At 42.1% G+C, this 26,859-nt stretch overlaps 1 protein-coding gene across 5 annotated transcripts in view; it reads right to left on the minus strand.

Annotated features, from left to right (window-relative positions):
* PIP5K1B (phosphatidylinositol-4-phosphate 5-kinase type 1 beta) overlaps positions 1-26,859 on the minus strand; it is a 300,641-nt gene that overhangs the window by 181,742 nt on the left and 92,040 nt on the right. For 4 of the 5 annotated variants that reach the window (XM_025423372.3, XM_025423371.3, XM_025423373.3 and 1 more), the window contains one exon: positions 5,593-5,677. The gene's annotated coding sequence lies outside the window, so the exon portion shown is untranslated. Of the gene's footprint in view, positions 1-5,592; positions 5,678-17,415; positions 17,537-26,859 lie in introns of those variants that run through there. The other variant, XM_035702384.2, reaches the window with a different exon arrangement.

Consider the following 26,859-nt stretch of genomic DNA (forward strand, 5'->3'; position numbering starts at 1 on the left):
CTCTACTATAATATAGATAGATGTTTCACACACTATAGTTTCCCACATGGTACCTAGTTAATACATTTAAAAAATAACTGATTTTCTAGTTTCTTCCTAACATTTTGGTAAGGTTTGAATAATATATTGGAATTATAAAATCTGAGTGGTTTAATAATAACAGGCTCACTATAAAAAAAACAAACCAAAGCCCTGACTGTGCCCCTGCAAAAGCTCAAATTACATCATTACTTTAAGAATATATAGGTTATTTGGGGCACTGGGTGGTTCAGTCAGTTAAGTATCTGACTCTCGATTTCGGCTCAGGTCATGATCTCAGGATCCTGGGATTGAGCCCTGTGTTGGCCTCTGTGCTAGGCATGGAGACTGCTTGAGGATTCTCTCTCTCCCTCTCCCCGTTCCTCTCCTTGCTCTCTCTCTAAAATAAATAATAAATCTTATTTTAAAAGAATATATAGATATTTATCTGATATTGGATCCCTGAATAGGCAAAGATTTCAATAAGCATGAAAGTTAGAGAAGTAATACAAAAATTTAATTGATTTGACTACTCACAGCTCTCAATGTCTCAATGTCAAAATAGATCATGAACAAATTAAAAGGCAAGTGACAAGGTGGAAATACTGGCGATGAATGTGACAGAAGTTAATGACTCTAAAACATGAAAGCTTATTTAAACTGTGTGGAGCCTGTCATCTAGTCAAGGACATCGCTCCTCCAGGTCTCTCCTTTCTCACGTCAGCTTTAATTGTTTACTCTATTTCATTCCCATGGGAGCTCCTCCATTTCTTCCATCTTCACAAAAAGAAGACTTTTCTTGATTCCACTTCCCCCTCACTTCCTTATTCCTCCTTGTGGCAAAGCTCCTTGAAAAAGATGTTGCTCCTCTCAAGCCCTGATTCCTCTTCACATATTCTCTTTAATGTACTTTAATCAGGGATTTGCTCTCATGACTACCCTGAGAACCACCTCCTCAAGATCACCAATGACCTTCATGTTGCCAATGGCTAATTCTAAGCCCCCATTCTGCCTATCAGATTATCGACTTAGACGATCATTCCCTCTCCCATGACCGATTTTCTTCACTTGGCTTCTAGAGTGCCATACTCTTTTGTTTGTTACTGCCACCCACCCTGTACCTCCTTGGTCCTTCTCAGTCTCTTTAGATGGTTCCTCTTTCTTTCTCTATGACCTCTTAATGCTCGACTGTCCAAGAATGATTGCTTGGTTCTCGTCTCTATCCATACTTGCTTTGGAATCTCCAAATACCATCTAGATGTCTCTTCTGTGCTCCAGATTTGCATATTAAATGGTCATTTTGGTATTTCCACTTAGATACCTAACAGACACCTCAAATTTTGCAAATCTAAAACCCTTTTCCCTCCCAAATTTCCTTCACTTGGACCTTCCTCATCTCAGTTCATGGTATCTTCCACTTCTTGCTTCCCAGGCCCTAAATTTCAGTCTTCCTTCTCTTATACCACGGTCAACAAGCCAGCAAAGCCTTTGAAAAATGTCCAGAATCCAGTCACCTGTCACCACTCCTGCTTTGTGTTCCTGAGCAGAGCCATTATCTTTTCGCACATGTGTTACATCTTCGTGGCCTCCCAACAGGGCTTGCTGATGCCACCCTTGTGCGCCTACAATCTATGCTCAGCCAGAGTGATCCATCTTTAAACCTAATCAGATCATGTCACTTTGCCCTTAAGTGGTTTCCCATTTCACCCAGAGTAAAAGCCAAAGTCCTTACAACAGTTGATGCAGCCCTGTATGATTTATCCATCCTCCTCCCATTCCTCCTCTACCTCGGCACCTTCAAACTCCCCCAACCCCTTCCCCCTGCTTCAGACACTCACTGTTTCTCAAACACACAGGAATGCTGCTACATTAAGGCTTTTTGCTTCAGCTATTCCCACTGCCTGAACAATCTTCCCCAGACACCTGCTTATCTCCTTCAGGCCTTTGCTCAAATGTCAACTTCTATCTGATGCTTTGCTTGACGATCCTATTTTAAAACTACAACCTATTTGGCACCTCCCTGCCCTCATACTCCTGATTCCCCTTGACTCTCCTTAATCTATCTTTCTTCCTCCCTCCCTCCTTCCTTCCTTTCCTTCCTTCCTTTCTTCCTTTTTTGCCCATAGAACTCATCAGTGTCCAACACACTATAGAGTTTCCTTATTTATCACAGTGGGTTTTTGTTTGCCTCAGTCTGTCTCCTCCTGAAGAATTTAAACTCCACAGAGGCAGGGACTCTAGTTTTGTTTTGTTCACTGATAGACCTCAAACACTTACACTACATCTGGCACATAGTAAGTTCTTAGTAAATATATGTAGAATGAATGGGTAAATAACACCCCATTAGATCAATACAGGCAGCATCTGATTCCATCTACTTGGGTATTTTGTGCTTGGGAAGACAGCTGACCCCCCAAAGGAAGGTGATAAAAAACAATGTAAGGACTAACAGCATCAATTACATTATTTGCTGGATTCTTTGGAAGGTTCCAGTGGTGTGGCAACTGTAGATAGTTGGCATGGAATAAATGGCCATGTCATTAACTCCTTATAACTTCCTTCATAAGTGAAAAAGACTTTTATTTATTTATTTTATTTTTTATTTTTTTTTCTATTTCTAATTTTTTTAAATTTATTTTTTATTGTTCAATTTACTAACATACAGAATAACCCCCAGTGCCCGCCACCCATTCACTCCCACCCCCCGCCCTTCTCCCCTTCTACCACCCCTAGTTCGTTTCCCAGAGTTAGCAGTCTTTACGTTCTGTCTCCCTTTCTGATATTTCCCACACATTTCTTCTCCCTTCCCTTATATTCCCTTTCACTATTATTTATATTCCCCAAATGAATGAGAACATATAATGTTTGTCCTTCTCCAACTGACTTACTTCACTCAGCATAATACCCTCCAGTTCCATCCACATTGAAGCAAATGGTGGGTATTTGTCATTTCTAATAGCTGAGTAATATTCCATTGTATACATAAACCACATGAAAAAGACTTTTAGACTGTACATGTTTCAACAGAAATAATCTCCATGGAGGATTTAAACCTTTCTTTAAAAATGTAAAATATGGGGACCCCTGGGTGGCTCAGAGGTTGAGTATCTACCTTCGGCTCAGGGCCGGATCTCAGGGCCCCAGCAGTGGAGTCCTGCATCCAGCTTCTCGTGGGGAGCCTGCCTCCTCCTCTGCCTATCTTTCTGCCTCTCTCTGTGTGTCTCTCATGAATAAATAAATACAAATCTTTAAAAAATTAAATAAAATGTAAAATACTACTGAATATGCCACGTTTTCATTTTCCTGACATAACCAGCTCTCAAAACTCTCTGCAAACTAATTCAGAATTAAGGTGAGTTTCGAAATACACAAGGAAGGCTCCTTGATTTTTTTTAATCAAATGTAAAACCATTATTTTTCAGTCATTTGAAAATTTAAAAGTAATTTTTAAATTTAAAAAAGTAATATTTATTTTCTCCCTAAGTAAAAGCAGGTACTTTATCTGAAAAAAAAAAAAATTATCGAGGATCTCTGGGTTGCTCAGTGGTTTGGTGCCTGCCTTTAGTCCAGGGCACGATCCTGGAGTCCTGGGATTGAGTCCCGCGTCAGGCTCCCAGCATGGAGCCCACTTCTCCCTCTGCCTGTGTCTCTGCCTCTCTATGTCTATCATGAATAAATAAATAAATAAAATATTTTAAAAAAATTATCACCTTTTATACAACTACCCCAAAATAATAATTATTAATATTTGGCTTTCTACTATTTGATCTTTTTCAAATGTGTGTTTTCTTTATTTTGAACAAAACTGGGATCATACATTATACAAATTTGTCTTTGCCCTTTTCACTTTATCTCATAAACATTTTCTGCATCACTAAATATTAGAGAAAATGTCTAATGTCTAAATAATTCTATCATAAAAATACATCAGAGTTTGATATGTATTAATGGACATTCAGGATATTTCCTATTTTTCTGTTACAAGTAAAACTGTACTCTGTGTTCTTATAGTTCCAACAGCAAGTCAACAGCTGCCAGAGATTCTTAGAATAATGTCTACTGGGTAAAATACACCTACTTTAGAACTCTACCAGCAGCAAGTGTTTTCATTTAAAATCAAAACACTTGGCCAATTCTGGGCAAAAATATTATTTTATTTTGCACTTGTATGATTCATGGTAAGGACAGACATCTCTGTCATGTTTCTTTGGTTCTTTGTATCTCTTTGGTGAATTATCTGTATGAAGTTCTAGCCCACTTCTCTAAGGGTACATTTGTGTCTCCAACCTAGTATGTGCTAGTGATAGTAAGAGTTGGATTTTCTTTAACCTTCAACTGTGTACTAGAAGCAGCAGAATGAAGACTTTCCTAGAGAATGCCATGTCAGTCATTTTACTTGTAAGACTTGGCAGCTTTGAAAACCAAACAACTTCAAGAGCAACTCTAAAGAGTGTTTGGAAAAACCACATTAGGAAGGGGTTAGCTAACTAGCACGAATGCTGGACATACGATGAGATTTGTGTGTGTGTGTGTTTACTTTGTAGGGTACCCCTGAATGGACAGTAGGGAAGAGGAGAGAAAGAGGTAAACTTCTATCCTTTAAAAAACAGTTCCCTTTAAGCAGAACAAAACAGACAATAATGATAAAGGGACACCACGAAATGTTGCCTGAATTCAAAGGTATTTCTTAGGACGATGTTTCAGAAAGGTCACATGGACTTATTCATCAGGATGTCTGTGCAGGGGAGGCAAATGAGATGCTGGGATATGTTTTGGTAAACTGCAAATGGCTACTGAAAATGGACACAGTGGTAGTAATTATAATTTGTTCTTAAACTTGCTATGTACCTGTACTAGTTAAGGTACATCGTTTATAACTATGGGAGTTGAGATAAGTAGTTTTAAAAAAGATTATATATAATTATATGTATTTCTACATGTGCATGCAAGGAAGGAGGAAAGAAATTCACAGGACTACTAGTGATTATCTAGGGATGATGAGGTTATGAATGCTTTGGGTTTTCTTTTCTTTTTTTTTTTTTTAAGATTTTATCTATTTATTCATGAGAGGCAGAGAGAGAGAGAAAGATAGGCAGAGGGAGAAGCAGGCTCCATGCAGGGAGCCTGACGTGGGACTTGATCCTGGGCTTCCAGGATCACACCCTGGGCTGCAGATGGCACTAAACCACTCAGTCACCCGGGCTGCCGTGGGTTTTCATTTTAAAATTTTGCTATATCCTCCAAGGATTTTGCAAAGAGCACTCTACATTTAACAATAAGGAAAACACTAATGCTATTTAAAAACTGAACTGCATGCAGTAATCAATAGCAGAAACCAAATCTCCCGGGTTCTATTCTGCCCCCTGAGGCATGTTGACATTCAGAAAATTTCCTGTTTCTATTTGTCATTTGTTTTAAATTTGATAATGACAAAGTTAAAGGTTGTGAACTAGAAGATGATTTAGAATATTTGTAAGTAAATATAAACGAGGTAAGCACTCTATTGTGAGTCTGTTGGAATTAATTAAAAACATAGACTAAAAAAAAAAAAAAACATAGACTATATTTTCTTACCTTTGTGAATGAAATGGCAAGTCATCTGCAGTCGGTCATGGTGGGGGACCTATTCATTGTTGAAAATGTTTTCCTTCCCAAGTTTCTGTTAAAATAGAAATGACTGGTTATTATTTATCCACTTCTCTACCTCAGCTCCCAACAAAGATCAGAGCTGCCTACAGAGATAATACAATGCAATCAGTTTAAGCCAAAATAAAGGAAAGACTTAACGTTAAAAATGGAACTAGAAAGGTATTAGAAGAATATATAGGGGGAACACCTGTATAATTTCAGGTTGGTTGTCTCTTTCCAAGTCAGACAGTAAATCCATAACATAAATCCATAAAGGAACAATGAACAGATTTGACCCTGTAAAAATTTAAAATGTCTACAGCACAAGACACCATAAACAAGGCCAAAAAAAGAATGAGAGTTTGCAACTCATATGACAGGGTTAGTGTCTAATATACTAGGAGATGAAACAAACTGATTATAAAAGAAGACAGACAAGCCACACAGTTTAAAAATAAGGACATGAACTGGAAATATATGTCACCGATCAACCTGTGAGAAGGGTAAGCCCCATTAGTGGTAAGGGAACAGGAATTAAAAGGTCTGAGAAGCTATTATCTGCCCATGAGGTTGGCAAACATTTCAAAGATGGTGGACATCCAGGGCTGATAAGTATGTCAATAAGCAGGTAGGCTTCCTGCACTGTTGGATTGACGCTTCAACCTTTTTATAGAAAGGAATGTAGTAATGGTCCTTCAAATAGTTAACTCACTTAACAAGTCTGGTCCAGAGAAATACAAGTACCACAACTTTAAAGATGTTTGAATAAGGGTGTTTATTCCTGCTTGGGGTATGATACCATGATTATAGTTCTATCATATTCTCCTAGATTTCTTTTTGGTTTTTGCCCTAAAATTTCCATAACAACACTGGCCAGTGTATAATGCATGTAGTACAGTGTTCCTGTGAAATGTATGCTTTATTTTTTAGAAGTACCTTTTCTTCTCCTATTTAATAATTTTAGTTTGGTTCCACTGTGGTTGATGTACACCACTTCTGTTTTCCTTTTATTTGCACATACTTGGCATAGCCTTGCTCATTTCTTTAACTTTTCTGGTTGTCATTTTGTTTTGTCTGTGTTCCTTACAAATAGCTTAAAACCAGGTTTTTCTTTTGTTTTTGCCAATTTAAGAGTCTGTCGTTGGAAAGGGGATTTCAACAAATTCACATCTATTGTGTTATGATTATGTCTGGTTTGCTCTCATTATATTTATTTACTTGTAACTACAATTTATTGTTATTTAGTTTTACCCATTTCTTCTGTGCTGGATTAACCAAATCATAATTCCATTTTTTTTTCCTCCTAGCAATGAAAACATTTCATTCCATGTATATCTGCTTAGTTATCATTCTATTTTTAAATCATTAAGAAAATCTGTGTTCCTATGGCTGTCTCTGTGAAGAACCACCTCACCCAGGCAATGGTGTCCCCGAGGCTGCCCACATCCCATGACTGAATGACGGAGCAGCCCAACCCCAAGTTGGGCTGGCTTCATGGGTCTTGCATGGAAGCCTGGCTTCTACCTCTGCCTGCCCAACTGTGCTCCCTACCTCCTCCATTCACAGGTTGTACTCATCGCCACATGTGTGCCTTGAGACAGCAGAAATTTATTCTCTCACGTTTCTGGAAGCTACAAGTCCAAAGTGAAGGTGTCAGCAGGGCCATACCCTCCAGAGGCTCTGGGTAAAATCCTTCCCAGCCTCTTCCTGCCTCTGGTGGCAGCCATTGACCCTGAGTGTTCCTTGCCTTGTGGTTGCATGGGTCTGTCCTCAGTGTCCTCCCTGTGTGTCTCTGCCTTCACAAAACATTTTCCTCTTCTCATAAGGACATCAGTCACATTGTGTGAGGACCACCCTCATGACATCGTCTCAACTTGGTGACAAAGGCTCTATTTTCAAAAAAGGTCACATTCACAGGTACCAGGGGTTAGGACTTCAACCTGCTTTTTTTGCATAACACAGGTATGGACTTCTAATGAGTATCCTGGACCCCAAACTGTTTCATTGCCTGTTTCTAGAGAAACCAATCTACAACATCTCTTCTCTCTTCCTCATCCACAGGGGGTATTTCAGAGTATTTTAACTTTCTCACTGACTGCTTTACTTTGAACCACTAAACATCTCCTCTTAGCCCACATGGATCTTCTGTCTGAAGAAATCTTAAGTGAAAATTTATAGCTCGTAGTCACATTCTCATCATTTCCTTAGACTTGATGAAAGTTTTACAAGGTTCATTGATCATCATTGTTTCTCTGGCTCTTCATCCTCTACTGTAACACCTTTTTCGAATTCAACTTTATTTGGCTGGAATGCTTTTTAATTTCCTCAGCAGTGGGACACTGATGGCCCACTTTGAGTCACTCCATGTCCAGAAATGTCGCTTTCTTTTGGCCTCATATATGGCTAGATCTCTTGGCTGGTTACAGGATTCTTAGCTCAGTCCTCTTCCTTCAACTTTCTATATATATGGTACTGCTCTGTTCTTGCTACCTGGCTCACAGGTGAGTAATGTCATGCTAGTCTGATGCCCCTCTCTGGCTCACTTAATTGTTTTTCTCTGTCTAGAAACCTGTGCAAGCTTTCTCTCTCTCTCAACAGAAGTGTAATTAACATGCAGTGTTATATTAGTTTCAGTGTTATATTAGTTTCACATAATGATTCAACAATTCGTTGTATTTCTCAGTGCTCATCAAGATAAGTATACTCTTAATCCCCGTATCTATTTCACTCCGTAGCCTCCTCTCTTCACCTTCCCTCTAGTAACCACCAGTTTGTTCTCTATATTTAAGGGTCTATTTTTTTATCTTTTTATTTTTTTTCATTTGTTTTGTTTCTTGAATTCCAAATACAAATGGAATCACAGGGCAATTGTCTTCCTCTGTCTATGTATTTCACTTAGTATTATATCCTCTAGGTTCATCCACGTTGTTGCAGATGACAAGATCTCATTAATTTTTATGGCTGAGTAATACTCCATTGTATGAAGAAACCATATCTTTTTGATCTACTCATCTATCAGTGGATACCTGGATTGATTCCGTATCTTGACAATTGCAAATAACACTGCAATAAACATAGGGGTATTTGAAAAGTATTTGAAAAATACCTTTTCAAATTGGTGTTTTTGTTTTCTTTGGGTAAATATCTAAAAGCAGGATGACTAAATCATATGGTAATTCTTTTTTAAATTTTTTGAAGAATCTCCACAGTGGCTACACCAGTTTGCATTCCCACCAAGAGTGTACAAGGGTTCCTTTTTTCCCACATCCTCACCAAACACTTGTTATTTCTTGTGTTTTGGATTTTAGCCATTCTGACAGGTGTGAGGTGATACCTCATTGTGGTTTTGATTTACATTTCCTTGATGATGAGTGACGTTGAACATCTTTTCACGTGTCGGCCATCTGGATGTCTTTTTTGGAGAAACGTCTATTCAGGTACTCTGCCCATTTTAAAATTGGATTATTTGGGGTCTTTCTGTGTTCAGTTGTATAAGTTTTTTTTAAAAAATATATTTTGGATATTAACCCTTTAGTGTACATATCATTTGCAAATATCTTCTCCCATTCAGGAGTTTACCTTTTTATTTTGTTGATGGTTTGCCTTGCTTTGCAAAAGGTTTTTATTTTGGTGCAGTCCCAACAGTTTTTCTTTTTTTTTTTTCCTTGCCTGTTTAGAAAAATGTTTCTATGGGTGGCATCTAAGAAATTATTGCTTGGGGATCCTAGCGCCTGCCTTTGGCCCAGGGCACGATCCTGGAGACCCGGGATCAAATCCCACATCGGGCTCCCGGTGCAGGGAGCCTGTTTCTCCCTCTGCCTATGTCTCTGCCTCTGTGCGTGTGTGTGTGTGACTATCATAAATACATAAAAATTAAAAAAAAAAGACATTACTGCTTGTATTTTCTTCTAGGAGTTTTATGGTTTTGGGTCTCACATTTAGGTCTTTAACTCATTTTGACTTTCTGCGTATAAAGAAGTGGTCCAGTGTCATTTTTTGGTATGTAGCTGTCCAGTTTTCCCAGCGCCATTTGTTGAAGGGGCTGTCTTTTCCCCATTATATATTCTTGTCTCCTTTGTTGTAGATTAATTGACCTAATAAATGATGATTTCTAGGCTCTCTACTCTGTTCCATTAATCTATGTGTCTATTTTTATACCAGTACCATCTTGTTTTGATTACTATGGCTTTGTAGATCTTAAAGTCTGGGATTGTGATACCTCCAGCTATGTTCTTCTTTCTGAAGGCTGCTTTGGCAATTTGAGGTCTTTTGCAGTTCCATACAAATTTTAGGATTTGTTGTGGTTCTGTGAGAAACGTTGGTACTTTGATAGGGATTGCATTAAATCTGTAGATAGCTTCGGTAGTTTGGGCATTTTAACAACATTGATTCCTCCAAGCCATGAGCACAGAATAGGTTTTCATTTGTTTGTGTTGACTTTAATTTTTTTCACCAATGTTTTATAGTTTCCAGAATACAGGTATTTCATCTTTTTGCTTAAGTTAATGCCTAGGTATTTTATTATTTGTGATGCAACTGTAAATGGAATTGTACTCTTAATTTGAGAGTTTCCTCTTTTAACACAGAGTTCAAAAATTCCATAAGGATAGATGTGTCTTTTTTCACTAATCCTGCCAAGGGAAACTGACAAGAAGCTATTACATTGAGATCTAATGACTTGACTTAAACCATGAATAATATTTAGGCTATCTAAATGAGGAATGAATGGACTGCATATCCTTCAGGCAATCCTCCATGAAAATTATTTCTCATAACCAACCTTTTGATAAGAATTGGACAGTGAAGCACTCAAAGTTATAGTCTCTGGCAAGAACCTGGAATGCAGAAATTCTAGTGGCCAAGTAAGGGCATAATCATAAGGCTCAGGTCTCCTTAGGAAATGTGTTAACATGTAATCTGATACAGACTCCCAGCAAGAACTTATTTTCTTAAATTATTTCTGACATTAAACAGAGCCAACACAGTGTCATATGATTAGAATGTTGAGACACCAGCTCAGATAACCATGATACATACCAAGCAATGAAAAATTTTTTGACTATTTAATTGCTTATCTATCCATTCTGATATTTAGTATCTGGATTCTGTTGGCTTCAGAAATATATAATTTACATGATTTCATAGCTTTCTACATTTCTGTGCTTTCACTTAATTTGAGGGAAGGAGAGACACTATCATTTGTTGAGCAACAACTATGTGTGAGAAGCTGCCCCATATATGATCTCATTTCACACTGCAAATAATCCCTTAGCATGCTCCCATTTAGCCTGTGCTATTGACACGTATACCTGACTGTCCTATAACACCCATAGAAGGTATTCATTTTTAATTTTGCCAACTCAGGCTGTGATCCTGGAATGCAGAAGTGAAGTCCTTAGTGGCTGCACGAACACAGTGACTCCCTCGCCAAGCACCTCCACTTTAGCCTGGCCCCATTGTTTCCTAAACCAGTGCTGGGCATTGCAACCATCCAGGTAGCCTTCTGAAAATTAAGATTCTTGGTCCACACACCACAACAACCAAATCACTACCTCTGTGTGGTGAGTCTGGGGAATCAATACTTTCAGCATGCTTCATAGGCTTAGGATCATCTTAATCACCTTGACTAGGAAAGGCAATAAAGATGTTTTACTACTTCAAAAGAGCTGTCAGGGTCCAGTAGGGAAAACGGAAACCATTCCGGGTGTGTTAAGAGAGGGAACTTAGGGGAGCCTGGGTGGTGTAGTCGGTTAAGCATCTGACTCTTGGTTTAAGCTCAGATCGTGATCTCATGGTTGGGGGACCGAGCCCTATGTCGCGTTCTGCCTTCAGCGTGGAGTCTGCTTGAGATTCTCTCTCTCCCTTGGGCCCTCACACTCATGCTCTCTTTCTCTCTGAAGTAAATAAATTAATTTAAAAACAAGAGAGAGGGAACTCAATACATGGAATTAGGTATAAACTTGACAGGTGAGCCGAAAAGCTAGGCAAAAATGGCGATGAGATGCAGAGATTCACATCAGCAGGAAGCCACTAGGGCTTTAAAGGCTAGAGACACACTGACAGAAAGGGGTGTTAACAAACCTCAAAGGCTGGGGGTCATCTGTTGGGACCAGAACACTGTGGTGAAGGCTGACTGTAGACACTAGAGCCACAGAAGGAGAGGCACATTGGGAGGCATGGGGAAGACAGAGTCACTTATGGAGACACCCCCCTCCCCCAAAGGCAGAAGATGGGGAAAAACATCCTGGATTCTCCTTACCCCCTGTACCCGCCAATCCCTGTCTATGGCTCCCACAGACCAGCCCACTGAAAGCCATCTGATGTGAGGAGCCTGGAAATGCATCCCACAAGGGATGACTGTCTTGTGACACTGAAAAGAAGAATGACATATGCCTTTGAAGACACACAGGCTGATGACAGGCCACAGAATAACATATAAAACATAAAATGAAAGGGGGAAAGCAGATATGAGCTAATGATAATGCATAAGAAACATAACATGATTCTCAAAGGAAATGTGGATTGGGAGGTAGGCCAGGAGCTGGTACAAACATTTCTATTTTTATGACTCCCGGGATCTGCAGAGAGCTTAAATAGAAGATGGCTACAAAGTAGTCAGGCTCTTCGGTGGCCTCTTCATCAAGTGTGGGAGTGAGGCGGTGACTTGGGACAATGTGCCTGGGGTCAAGTCAAGAGGTAGCAGGGCTGAGATCTGATCCGGAGTTGTCTGACTTCAAATCTGTGCTCTCCACAATAACGCACTCTCTCTCTCCTAGTTATCCAACAATCAGAAGATTGTCTAATAAATGGCACACTTCATTTTTCAATTTGTAAATGCAATCAAAACGTTAGCCAACAATATTTATTTACATAATTCTTTTCTGTAAAATTTGTTCTACATCAGTGAGTCTCAACCTAGAGGGCATTTCTGAATTTACAAGGTGGTAGGGAAGTTTTTGAAAACTCTAGAGTTTCTAAAACTTTTAGATCTGTGACACCTGGAGGCCATATTGGAGTTAGTGGTAACACTTCCAACCTCTAGCTAGGGCCAGAGAAGTCCATATTTTTAATTTGTCACAGATCGTGTCTGCTTTCTAATAAGCAAGGCCAAATGAGCAAGGGGAAAACAGCTAATTATCTAATTACCCAACTACATAGGCCAACCTGTAGACAGATGCAAGAGGTGAGGGGCACTACCCACAAGTCCTTACTGGTCTTCTCATAAAAACAGACACTTCATTAAATACTGATGAAGCTAAGCTACAAGGAAGAATGGGCAGGACAGGAGAATAGGCCTCTGAAGGTTTAGGGTTTATGTCCATGTCTGCTGTTAACTCTCTGGGACCTTGGGCTCCTATTTATGTCTCTTCTGCCATGAATTCTGCTGATTGCATTAGTGCCAGTGGTTTGGTGCCACTGCCATTTCTTGGGTAGAGCCTCATCTCAGATCCTCCTTGGAATGAGGAGAAGACTCATTAATTATTTGCTCATTATAAGTGCAACCTGCCCTATGGGAATAGATCTTCCACAAGATAGCCATATTCAAATGTTTTCTTGCCATTCAGACTACATATGGTAACACTATCTAGAACATTTCCCAATAGGGAAAGCAATTAAAAAATATTTGGGGCCTTCGTCATGCCTGCATGTCAATGTTCGTCATTTGTGTTTAAATTATGCTCTTCTGAGTTCATATTCATTACCTGCCAGCAAACTAATTCATGCAATCTTTTTCTTTCTTTTCTTTTCTTTCTTTTCTTTCTTTCTTTCTTTCTTTCTTTCTTTCTTTCTTTCTTTCTTTTCTTTCTTTCCTTTCTTTCTTTCCTTCCTTCCTTCTTTCTTTCCTTCCTTCCCCTTTCCTTCTTTTCCTTCCTTCCTTTTCTTTCTTTCTTTCTTTCTTTCTTTCTTTCTTTCTTTCTTTCTTTCTTTCTCATTCATTCATTCATTCATTCAATTCACTAATTGAACATTACATGTCAGGCAGTGAATGGGGCCTTGAAGCCATAAAGACAAAGATCCTAGTCTTCAAAGAAGTCACATTAGCAGGAGAGACAGACATGGGGACAGCTACAGTATAACGTGGTATGTGTTCTACTTTGGGTTCTCCGAGGAGAAACTATGCAAATCAGCCTACAGGGAGCCTGGAAAGCTCCATTTCTGCAGAATACCGAAAATGGACTTAGAGCAGCACTCATGGGACACAAGGTTGAGAAGCACAAAGTGAGCAAGATGCCAGGCTCCACAGCAGCTTGCTTAGAGAAAGACCCAGCAGCATGAAGGAACATATTTAACATAGTTTCGAGGGTGTGCATAAGATGTTGAATTTGTGTGTGTGTGTGTGTGTGTGTGTGTGTGTGTGTGTGTGTGTGTTTAAAGGAATTTACCCAGAAGCAGCCCAAAGGTTAGAATGTTACTTAAAGGTTTACAAACAGATTTTCAGATCGCTTATTCTACCTATGATCATAAGTCCCTGTTCAATTCTTCGCCTGAATAAAAACACACTTGTGAAAGTTTATATATATTCATGAAAACCTCAAAAGCCATTCTTAGGAAAATGTCAGCCTTGTAAACAACTCTGTTGGGGAGGAGAATATGGCAGTCCTTCCAGGGCATTAAGCAGTTTGATACTTTTTTAATGTGATTTTGGCAATAAATAGCAACAAGTAGGAAGCATCAAGTAGGAAAAATCAAGCCTTAAAAATGGGATGAAGTATTTTTCCAAGGTTTAAATGTTATTTAATACACATATAAAATTAAATATTCAATATAAGTATAACAAAAATACATCAAACTGAAAATAATCCTTGACAGAGTTTGAAGAGTAAAAATGCCTGTATTTTCCAGACCAGAAGAAACTTGTTATATTAAGAAATCATAGGGCCAGATTTATTTCCTTTAGAGTATCTGCAGAAACTGTTGAAGAAATACAGCCAATCTGCATGTGAAGTGGATGCACAAGGGAAGGAGGTCACCTATACACACGTTGTGTTCAGACACAAGGTATGTTGCTCATCTGTAGGCTCTAATGCTATAGAAACAGAACCGTGGGGCTCTTGGACTCAACATAAAGTTCCCCTATCCTTTCTGATGAATATAATTTAAATGAGGCTTCATTTCATGTATCTAATATTTATATAACCAAGGCACTGCCAAAACCAATTCCCAACTACAGCACCTGCTCCCTAGGAATCAAAATGGAGACCAATCAAAACAAATTGCGGGGCTCTTATATTCTCTCATGAAACACATTCACTCTCAGAATGGATCTCACAAAGGGAATAAACAGAATAGCTATAAATGGCAATGACAAAAGGCTCAGCATAAAATGAAACACTCATAATGTGTGTTTTCAACAAAGGTGGTGCTCAAAGAATTCATAAGCCTTTTCAAACCAAGTCCTCTCTGCAAACAGTAGACAGAAGGAAGCAGCCCATGAAAACAACTTTGTGCAATTCATGGCTCTCGGACTGGTGCAACTCACAGCCTTTCAAGAAAACACCATTACTGCACACTTTCCTCCTGCTCCAATTTTCAATTTAAATACACAAAGACATCGAATGGGTGGGTAGGTGTATTTGGTGGTGGTGTTAGAGGGTCAGGAGTCATGACACCTGGGCTTCCCTTTGGCATGTGAGAAAAGAATGTATGAAGATTTGCCAACACTGTTACTTTATCATCTTGTCCCAGAGACATCTGGAATAATCACTAAAGATCTCACACAGCTGGATTTGTTGCCCCTTTATAATGCTTAAATGTCTGCTTCCCCACTTTTTGCTACACATTTGGTATGAGGCCAACTTTGCGATACTGTATTTCTACCATACTGCAAAGTTTCTCATTTTTAAAAATTTACCAGATTATGCTTTCTGTCCACATTTTACTTCTGAACTATTCCCATCTTCCTCCTCCCCAAGATTACATGCCAGGAATTATTTAATTGTTACAATAGCAAGAACAGTGCAAACCCTATGCAAATATAAAGCCAGTTATAACTGGTAGACAATGTTTGGATTCAGAAGTAAAGAACCAAAATCTATTTGGTTTTGCTCTTAGAGCAGTTTGCAAAGCATTTCTGGATCTGTTTCATCTTCTATTGAGAAAGCCAAAGTAACAGATCTCCTGTATGCCCCAAATGCAAAGGACAGCTGGTGGCTTACCCGAAAGAACTTCCTCTGCACCAGGTGCTGGGGGCGGCGGGGGCGGGGTGTGTGTGTGTGTCTGTGGGGAGTCTGGAAGAACATAGAAGGGTGTAAGCAGGATTGTGGTTGAGCTCATGAAGAATGCTGCTGAAGGCAGAAAGACGTCCAGCAGAGGAAAAATTCTATCCAAAAATATTCTATAGTTCCGGGCTTAATGAACCTGACCATCAAGAAGTCATGAGAGCATTTTCCAACGAGGCACAGATGTAAATGCAGAGAGACAGGGAAACATGAGTAATGAGATGACCACGTCTGACATGCTCCTCACCCAGGAGGGTACTCATCCACTCGGACATTTATTCCGGCATTATTCCTGTATATACCACTTTGGGGGCACATAATGAATACGATGGTCTCTGTTGTCAAGGCACTTAGAAGAGAAGCCAAAACACAGGCACACAGAATAATGAGAAAGTCTTTAACAGGATTAGGAGTTAATTCCTTTTACTTGGCTTTGCTTCTAACAAGTATTCAATTATCACAGTCAGAGGGCTCATCTGGAATGTTCTAAAAAATGCAATAAAGAATTAAAAAGAGGGGAAAAAAAACCCCCAAGGCCAAGAGATCATAAATCAGCTATTAATCACTAGTTATTAAATTTCCCGAGTGTTTGCTATGTGCCTGGTTGTGTTTAAGACACACTGAGCAGAGAGATGCTTTTGATGGACCTGTAGAACCAAGGGTAAGAGGCATCGTTCAGACGACAGGGAGGTGACACAGGTCGAGGTAAGAGGTTGGGGACACGAGTGCAGAAGGAGACGGCTCGTGACAGAGGAAGATGACGCTGACTGAACAGAGGGGAGTTGAGGTGGAGATGGTGATCAGTCCCCGGGCTGCGCGGCCTTGGGAGCCGACCATGGGTATGACAAATTACGGAGCATCTGCTCAAGGCTTTTGAGTAGGAGGCCACAGAGATTTTCAAAAGTGTTATTACCAGATGAGATGACATGGGGAGGGAGGGCCAGAAGGAAGGCATGCACCTGGCATCTGCTGTGGGCATCCCGGTGACAGGAACCTAGAAGGTAAAGGTGGAGCTGGAGTCTGTGGGAGGAGCCCTGCATGGCAATGACAAGGAAAACGTTGCCAGAACCTGGGCACCGACAGGTCTGGAAGCCCAACATGGCCAAGGTTTCAAGCTTCCCTACCTATGGAAGATCACAGCACTTCTCAGAGAGGCTGCCCCTCTGCCCTGGTGCCACCCTCGCCACCCCCGTCCCAGCTGCCCAGGGAACAGGGGAGGGAAGGCACAGATTACCACCATGGAGAACTTTCTACAACGTGGAGACCCAGTGGGTCAAGCGGTGTTGGCCGTGGCCTCGCCAGGTCAGGTCTGGCCTGCACCAGCCAAAGTCACGGCAGAGTAAAACCAAGTACAGGCAATTCAACCAGATGGTAGGCAGACACACAGACTAGGGAGACAGACAGACAGACAGAGATGGTACTACTGCCTCACGGCTGTCCAGCCCTGCGAGTCCTGCCGTGTTCCCCAGCTAGCAGCTGGGTTCTGGAAGGCCCCGGTATCTACCTCCCACATCCACCATTCACTTGAGCTCCCTGCAGGGGTTCTAACCTGAAGATGACAATCAAGGCACTCTCCGTAGGCTGCCACAGGCTTAGCTGAGGTCATGGGCCCGGCCTCCACCTGTCACCCTCTCCGAGGAGCCACACACCGTTGGGACAGATGGTGACGGCGTGGTGGTCACGGGAACAGGCTCTGAGTCACCCTGTCCAGCTCTGACAGCTGTACGGTGCCCATGAGTCACTTAATCTGGCGCCTTAGTTCCCTCCTCTGAGCAATGGGAAGCACCACAGGGCCTTTCTCCTGGGGCAGGTGTGAGGGGTGATGCATCTATAAAGCCCTTTTGGTGACCTTGGCATGGAATACCCGCTCCAAAAACTCACTGTCATCATCCTCACCATCAACCAGCCTCACCAGGTCAGGGTGAGATCCTGTCACTGCCCTGCCTCCTGAGTTCCTGCTCAGGCCGCTCTTCTGCTGGCCTCCCTGCCTCCCTCCTTCAGGGCAGAGAGCCTCTGCATGTACACATGTACACACACACACACACACACACACACACACACACACACACACGGTTGCCTGCACCTCACAAGGCCCTCTCAGGTCTCAAGAGAGCATACCTCTGCCTAGGCCCACACTCTGTTCACCCAGAAGGGGCCTCTCTGTGAACCCAGGTATCGGTCAAGTGTCTTCCCGTCTTGGAGGACTTCCTGATTCTTTTCATTCTAGAATACAGTGCCTCCCATGCTGGGCCCTGCTAACCCTCCGCCAACCACTTACACTCTGGGGTTTCTGGGGCCCCAGGCCGCATTTGCCCTCAGTCCCATCCATGATGATTATTAAAGCTAATCTGTACGGAGCGTGTCTTGTGCCAGGCACGTGTTAAGTGCTGCCTGAGTTCACCCATTCGAGTCGCCCAACACTTCCTGGAAACAGGTTTCTGTTATTATCCACATTTTTCCAGCCGAGGGGGCAGAAGCACAGAGACGTTACATAACATGCCCAGGCTCACACAGCGAGTGAGTAGCAGAACCAGGATTGCAAGCACACAGGCTGCTCACTGCTCACTTCCAAAGCCCGGCTCCTAACCACTTCCATTTATCTCCTTACACCCCCTCCCTGCCATCTGGGCAGCTAGCCTCCTGCTTCCCAGAGGGACAACAGGTCCCTCCACTGGCTGCCTTTCCTACCCGTGAACTCCGGAGCACAGGTGACCCCAGCCTTCTGTCTGGTGCATAGCCACAGTGTGTCCCAGATTTCTTCTAGCATGCCCCTGCCTGGAGCCCCCATTCTCCATCATCCCAGAGTTCACCTTGGCTTTCACCTTGGGGGCAGGAGCATGCTCAATCTCTCCTGGTACCCTCCACGTCCTGACCCTGGCCACAGCCTTGTCTCACTCCCCCTACACTTGGGGTTGAATCCTCCAGAGACAGGTGCGCACTGCCTGCCTTCACTTCTAGAGGCAGAAGTGATCTTTCATGATCTTCATGGACGTCTCCAAAGCCTTGACCTGACAGTGTCCTATATAGTGTCCTATATACAGTGTCCCTGAAATGTCTGTGGAGTGACCGATGACCAGACCTCCTTCACTGAGGGCCCCTATTCTCTTGGCTCCCTTGGCTTGGCCAACACTGCCAGCCACTTACCCTAAGTCCCTTTCCCGACGTTCTTTACTAACATAGCCCAGATTCTGTTTGGGGAGGCAATGTGCCAAGTTAGAGAAACAAGAGAAACTTGAGAGGTCGGGGGATGGTGATGTCCTGGGACATCTGTTAAAGAGGCAGACACAGTAGGCTTGGGCGTTTCTGGCACCTGTCATTTGCCCTTTGCCCTTCTGTCCATGATGGCAGCCCTGAGAGCGAGCATGAGCACGGATTCCACTTTTCCTGGCTTCCCCTACCTGCCCAAATGGATGTCCATCTCTTTGGCAGGCTCCCTCTTAATGATTCATGATCTACAGGGTGTTCTGTATTTTTTCTTCTCATTCCTTCTGAATAATCTCATCCATTCCCAGCGGCTTCAAATGCAACCAACCTATGATGACTCCCAACTAACACTGGATCCCAGATAACCTTCTTGAGCTCCAGATCTGTATTAATTTTCAGTTGCTTGCAGGGGCCCTACAGCATCTTATGGGCTCCATAAATCCCATAAGCTCCAGCTGCAATTTCTCATATCCTGCCTCACTGGGAGAATGCTACTGTCTTCCACCTGGTGATCCAAGCCCCAAATCAACGGGCCACCCCAGTCCTCCTTAACACCCCCCCACCCACCCTAGTCCATCAATCAAGTTCTCTAATCTCCTCAATGGTCATCTTTGGTTCTGATCCTTTCTTGGCATTTTCCCTGCTACCATCTTAATGGAGACCCCAGGGTTCCTTGCACAGATCACTGCCTCAGCCTCATTAGTCAGCCTGGCTGAGGCACAATATGGCTACAGGGACCCTTTCTATGATGCAAAACTGTCTATGCCACGCTCCTTCTTTAAAACGCTGCAGTGGCTTCCCCACTGCTTCGGGGCAGAACTCAAAGTCTTTGGCAGAGCACATGACCTCTCCTGACGGGGTCTCTCATACCTCTCTCCCCACTGCCACCCCCATCCCCCACAGTTGCGGCCATATGGGATGACTTCAGGTGGCCCATATGGGATGACTTCTGGTGGCCAGATGCCTGCCTTTGCATTCATTGTGGTGCCTGACATGCCACTGGCCCTCTCCCTGGCCAGGTGTTCCTCATCCTCAAGATGTAGCTCAAGCACCACTTCCTTCTACAAGCCCACCCTATTCCTCCCAAATCAGGGTTCACTGCTTCTCCTCCATGCTCCTGGGGTGCCCTGAGCCTGCCCCTATCATGACACTGACTCACCAAACTGCCATCACCATCCATTGCTTTCAGGGCAATCACCTTGCCCTATTTACGTGTAAATCCTAAAACATAGCACAGTGCATGGCACACGGACAGACTCGAAAGTTGAATGAACGTGTCTATGAGTCTGTCCACTACACTTCTTAGACCCGCCAGCTGGAGGGCAGACAGGATGTCTTATCATTGGTCCTGACACGTTAAGTCAATGCTTAATAAATGTTTTCTTCCTCTCCCTTTGAGCACTGGATGATAAATCAATGTTCAAGTTGTTGTTTTGTTTTGTTTTAAGAATGATAGAATAAGATGAAAAACAAGGATAGTGATCAACTTGGCATCCCAAATACTTCATACTTCAAGGAGGTATCTTGCTTTTCTCTTTTTGCTTTCTGCCCTTCTCTTCTTGTGTTAGATCCACTTCACACAAGATCTTCTTAGTTTCTTTAAAGTGGATTCTCCTTTGGAATAATTTTCAAAACACGATCCTAAGTACAGTTCACATCTACTGTAGATATATTGGATTGACCCACAAAATCACAAAGAACGTAAAAGTGGCCAATGGTCTCCCCACCCAGAGAGGCCCACCATTCACCTTTTGGAGCATCTTCTTCTCATCTGTTTTTTGAGATGCTGACTGCTCTCTACCTCCTCACTGCCTCTAGAATGGCACAACATATTAAGAGCTCTAATACTCTGGGACAAACATCATTCATTCCATCAGAATTTAATATGGCATGAGTCACAAGGCAAAAATGAAGACCCTGTACAGCAGCTACTCTGAGTAGGAGAGACTTCGAGCTGAAATTGGGCTTCTCTTAGAGTAAGGTGCCTTCATCTGCAAACCTCACCTGGGTGTGCCCACGGCACTCTGGTCTGCAAAAAACAACCTTACTTTTAAGGGAAGACATAATTCAAGACTTTTGCTTATCTGTCCGCTCTGGCAAAGACTTCTTGGTAAGTGGTACATTCAGTTCAGGGGAGTGATTCTTAATCTTATTATTAAACTATTTCAATTCCTATCGTTTTGAAAGTGGGGGGGGGAGCAAAATACCAAATCTTCAGCTTTAGGATATTTCAAATCTCACCTGGCAGGATGCCTCAAGGTTCACTGCTGTGCTGATGCCTCAAAACGAAACATACCCTCTTTTTTCAGTATCCAGGAACAGGATAAACCCCAAGTTCAGCCCAACTAAAAGAGATCCAGGAAGGATGGAGCAATGTTGTGATTATCAGCAATCCAACAGGAAAAATATGTGCCTTTTCCCTAGTGTGAATACAGCTAAATATCCCTGGAGTTCCAGGCACCCTCCTGCCTGGGCTGGCTGTTTCCCCTTGGAGAGCTGCACTTGGAGGATTTTCATCAAAATACACAGGGCTATGTGTTGGCTCAAGAAAAGCACCTGCCCGCCCCCCTGCCCCCCTTTTGCCAAACACAATTTCAATTCACCTTATTGGAAGTCAGACAGAAGGATCTGGGATAAAGTGATGGCTGGGCCTACCTATGGATCCATCTATCTATGTGGTGGCCACATGTGTTGAACGAGACAGGCCTATGAGCACTGGGGATGGGCATGGACACTTGGGACTTGGATGAACAGCTTCCTGTTTGGGACATGGGTGGAGCGGCAAGGAGATACAGGTATGGAGACAATCACTCAATACATTCTGGCACTTGGAATGCTTACAGCTTATGCATCTCATGAACCTGACAGCAATGAAGCGCTTGGGCCTGAGCTGCCCACATTTTCTACCCTGCCAGGACCCTGGAAAGCTTAGGACATTTTCATTTGAATGACAACAAAGCACCCCTTCTGACTTAGCAGAAGCCCACCTCTGTCAAAAATGAGAAAAACATCTCCCCTGGGCAGATTCAGCCAAGAGAAAGGACCCTTTGCACCAGCACATTCCAGGCTTAGCAGCTTTTGTGGGCTACAAAGTACTTTCATTTGCTCTTCAGTTTGCACCTTTGTAGAACCACACATAGTGGATGTAGAGACCTATTCTCAGTACAGGTTGCAGCCCCAGGCAGCTGATCAGGATGGGCCTTGAACACTAGGGTAGCCAGTAAGGAGCAGCAGTGGAGCTCAGCAGGCTCCGGGATGTCCAGTCACCCTGATTCATCACAAGTCAGATAAGCCAGGGAGGACTGGATTATTCCCTCAGAAACACAGAGGTGCTTGTTCAGGGCCTGGGCCAGGTGCTGGAAGGGAGGCAGGGCTCAACACAGGCAGTCTAAGGAGAGGCCTGTCCCACAGGCGCAGGGGCCGGGCCTGCACCTGGTGTGCTGTGAGGTTCCTGTTCACTTACCAGTAAGCTGGGCACCTGCTGCCCACAGGTACCTCCACCCTCACCAGCATCACCACTTTAAATTCCTCTGATGTGAAAAGGGTGGGCTTTAGATTTGGAATTTTCAGGCTCCTTGGCATCTTAGGCCAGAAAGGACTAACCCCTGACCCCTGCCCTGCCACCACCTTCTCTTCTCCACTGTGGTCCTGTCCCACATTTGAAGGGCCCATGTGCACATGTGTAGACAACCCTGCTCCCCATCCTTCAGACCCTGGAGTGTTGTCACTGGGGCATGGCTGTTGTCCCTCAGGAGACCTGGGAAAGAGGCCCTCAGAGTGGGCTCAGCATCATTAGTGCAGAGAATTCTGGAATGTGGGGTCCTGGTTCCCTGGAGCATGGCAGAGAAAGGATCACATGGGCTTCAGCTGGGCACATCTCTGGGCTTCTCAGACTTGCTGTGGAGAAGAGGCACAGCCAGACAAAGGCCAGAGAGAGAAGCCCTTCCAAGTACAAGACCACTGGTAGGTGTTCCAAGGAAGCGCTGCCCCTGAGTACTGCCTGGAGCTGTACTGCTTGAGAACAAGGTTCAAGCGGCAGTCAAAAAACAGTATAATCTGTGCTTGGAAAGGGTGGGTACAGGTTCCTCAGAGGAGCACACGGATGGGGCATGGAGCCTGGACTCTGGGAAGGCTCCTCTGAGGAGGTGTTACCTACCCCTTAGGGTTGTTTTGTAAATGATGCCTTGCAGACAGCAAGGGAGAAAAAGCTGGAAGTGTTCCAGGGCACAGGAGCACCATTTGCAAAGGCATGGAGGTGAGACAACATGGTGCCTTCCAGAAATAATTATTTGTCATCGGGCAAATCTAGGGATACCAGCAGGAATCTGGAAGGTTCTGCAGGAAAGGTCTTGTGTGTCATGCTAAGGCCTCTGGAATAATAGAAGAGTCACCAAAGAGGACTTCATTCTTTTTCACAACTGGCACGTGCCCTCAACTGAATCAAAGAACAGGATATGTACTATATAGAGAGCTTCAGTATTATCGATTATGCTCCAAATGCTTCTTTAAAATCTATTAAAGCAACATATTGATGGAAAGTGTGGTTTTAGCTAGAGCCCAGGCCTTTCTTTAGCTTTGCATGTACACATCTAATGGGCAGCTCCCTTTGGATTTCTCAGAAACATGTTAGACATAACGTGCCCTCAGCAGAACCCAAATGCTCTCTCTTGACCTCCTCATCTCATTCAACAGCCCCTTTTTACTCAAGGCAGAAGACCAGGAGTCATCTTGGATTTCTCTCTCACCCCCCGCCTGCCCACTGCCCTCCTCCAAGTCCTGCTGCTTTCTGAGAACCACCTCTCCTCTCCATCCTCATGGCTATCCTTCAGCCCCAATAACAGCACCTTTGGCCCGGACTCATATGATAGCCTCCTCCCGGTCTCCCTGCCCTCCTTCCCCACAAGGCGAGAATGATCATACAAGAAAATCCATTTGGATCAGTCCCTTGTATAAAATCCTTTAATGCCTTTCTCACTGTATTTGAAATAAAATTCAAACTCCTCATCTTGGCCTATAAGACCTTGTAAGAGCAGCTGCCTACTTGCTTTCCATCCTCAGCTCATGCTGTCTTTTTCCCTTCCCCTATCCCAGGCAGGTGCTTCTCTACCATTTAAATTCTCCACCCCTGGTGTATTTCCTTCCCAATCTTTATTGTAATTGGCAATGATTTCATTATCTGGATGTGCCTTTCTTGCGGGCTGGGGGTGGGGGTCTACCTCCCTTCTCTATAATATATAAACTCCATGAAGCCAGGGAATTAACATGTCTATTCGTAATATTAGTAACGAGATAAAACTGTTAATGAAAGCTCAAGGTCAGGCCCACAGTAGGTGTGCAAGAAATATTTACCCAGTGAACATTACAACCATATCAGAAATTCACCCCACTTATCAATCTCCAGACTTTTTGTTAATTGGGCTTCTCGAATCTAAAAAAAAAAAAAAAAAAAAAAAAAAAAAAAAAAATCCTTGCTTATAAAACAAGCTCAAAATTAATAAAGGAATCATTATACTTGGAAGAAGTTTAATTCAAATCTGGACTCCAAAAGATTATTTGCTTCAAGTATTCGCATTGTTTAGTATGTGAAATTCCATAGAGAAATAAAAAAAATTATGATGGATGCAAATTCATTTATTAAAAAAATTATGGCTATAACATAACAGTACTACATGCCTGCTTTAATGTGGAAAATATTTAAATAAGATCATTATGGTTCTCTTACAACATATCTATTTAGTCTAAACCTCTGGTTCATTTCCACTGTGAATCTATTTTTTTCAAATCTCAGAATGTACAGCCCAAGGCTTTTCCAATGCTGAGACCAACTGATGTACATGGTATTTTGAAGTATTATTAAGAGCACAAAAAATTTAGTCAATAATTTAAACTACAGATTCTTTGTGCAGTCTATCTTTCTCTTTGTGAACAGCCATAATTCTAAGCTATTAAATCCAAGGCAGGAAAAAAAAGTATGTCACTGGGATGGGAAGTAGTGACACGAACATATTATTAAGCCATGTCTATTTCATTTACTTTTTTAAAGATAAAATGATTTAATAATTTTGTAAAAAGGAATAAACAAATAATCAGGTTTTTAAAAAGTCAGCTACAGGAAAATGAGAAAACATTATTTTTAGTAAAGAAAATTTAAAACCTTAACTCAAGAACTGTTTTACATGAGGATTACAATTCTTGTTTGCTGGAAATTCCCAGAATAAAACTGTCTTTTGCAGAATCCATGACACTTTTCGTGGACCCCCTGTCTCTTGTTATACCTCTTCACTTATCAATCTGGTAATGAGTTGCTTCTTTTAAAAACACCTTTGTTTCTCCCTTCCTCTGAACTCCAGTACCATTTTGGAAATATGACTATTATATATCACAAAAAAAAAGTACTACAAAGCACTGTTAGGTTTTTATCTGTATGTATGTGGATCCCATCTAGATAGCTTAAGGCCTTGCTCATCCCTCTTTGTAACTCCAGTCCCTAGCCCAGTGCCAGCTAGCTACATCGTAGGTATTCGTCAGACATTTATTGCAAAATGAACGATCAAGTCATCTCTATTATTCCTTTTCCTAAGACTTAGAAGTTTGGTGACCATATTTTATAATCCTAATACTGACAAACATGATGTAATAAGGATTTTTGTCATCTCTTGGTGCATGAAACAGAACTATGCTAGTTTTAATGTCAAGATTTCTGAGACTTTCAATGGGCAGCTGGAGGTAATATTTGCTATCACGAATAACTTGGAAAATTGGGATCTCAAGTTGCTAGAGGTATGAAAGATGGAAACAGTGGTGATCTTAAGTCTGTGGGGCAGATATCTATTTAACTGGTCTCCTCCTTCATCACCTGCCCTCCATCCCTCACGTTTCAGTCTTTCTTCCACTGAAATAGCAAACTGTAACAACCTACCTACTGGTGACCCTACTAACTCTCAATTAAAGATCATTCTACTTTAGGAGATAAAAACCTCAGGGCAACATTTTCCTGGTGACATTTCATAACTCTCTAGTTTGGATTGAATGAGGAAAAGGCTGTTGCAGATTTATAAAAAAAAAATCTGAAAAACACAATATTTCCAGGGAACTATACTTTTTTCCCCCAGTCACACAAAGGGGCTCCAAATGTTACCACTAAATAAATCACTCAAAATGGACTTGGAAAAGAATGTTTTAAAAGTGGACAAAATTTAATTGAAATGAACATATCTGCTATTTAATATTGGCATGTCCAAGAAAACTCTGGGGGGGGGGTCTTTGAATTTCAAAAGTTGTTCTGACATACATCAAAACACTTAACTGAGAAGAAACCGGAAACGTTCTAAAGAGCCAAAAATAGTTGGTTAACTATAACACAGTACAGCCACAGAGGGTAAAATGATGCAGAAGTATATTTAAAATATTCACTGTATATTACATGAAAAACAGTAGTTTATGGAGCTGACTCTACAGTACAGTGCCATTTTGGGATAAAAGTTATATACACAAATTCTATCACAGACAAAGCCCAGGATGATATACATGGGAGTATAAACAGTGGCATCTCAGTGTACTTTTTTTGCTTGTTAGAATTTTCTAAAGTTTCTCTGCTTTATCACCAGAAAGAGAGAGAGAGAGAGAGAGAGAGAGAGAGAGAGAGAGAGAGAGAGAGTGTGTGTGTGTGTGTGTGTGTGTGTGTGTATTTTAGCCCATTTGGCTATTTCCTCTCATCTTTTTTCACATTATTAAAATACCTGGCTTATGAAAGTTTACTTAAAAGTAAAAGTCATCTAAGCTCCTCTCC

The sequence above is a fragment of the Canis lupus genome, chromosome 1, assembly GCF_003254725.2.
Source record: "Canis lupus dingo isolate Sandy chromosome 1, ASM325472v2, whole genome shotgun sequence".
NCBI classification, from domain to species: Eukaryota; Metazoa; Chordata; class Mammalia; order Carnivora; family Canidae; genus Canis; species Canis lupus.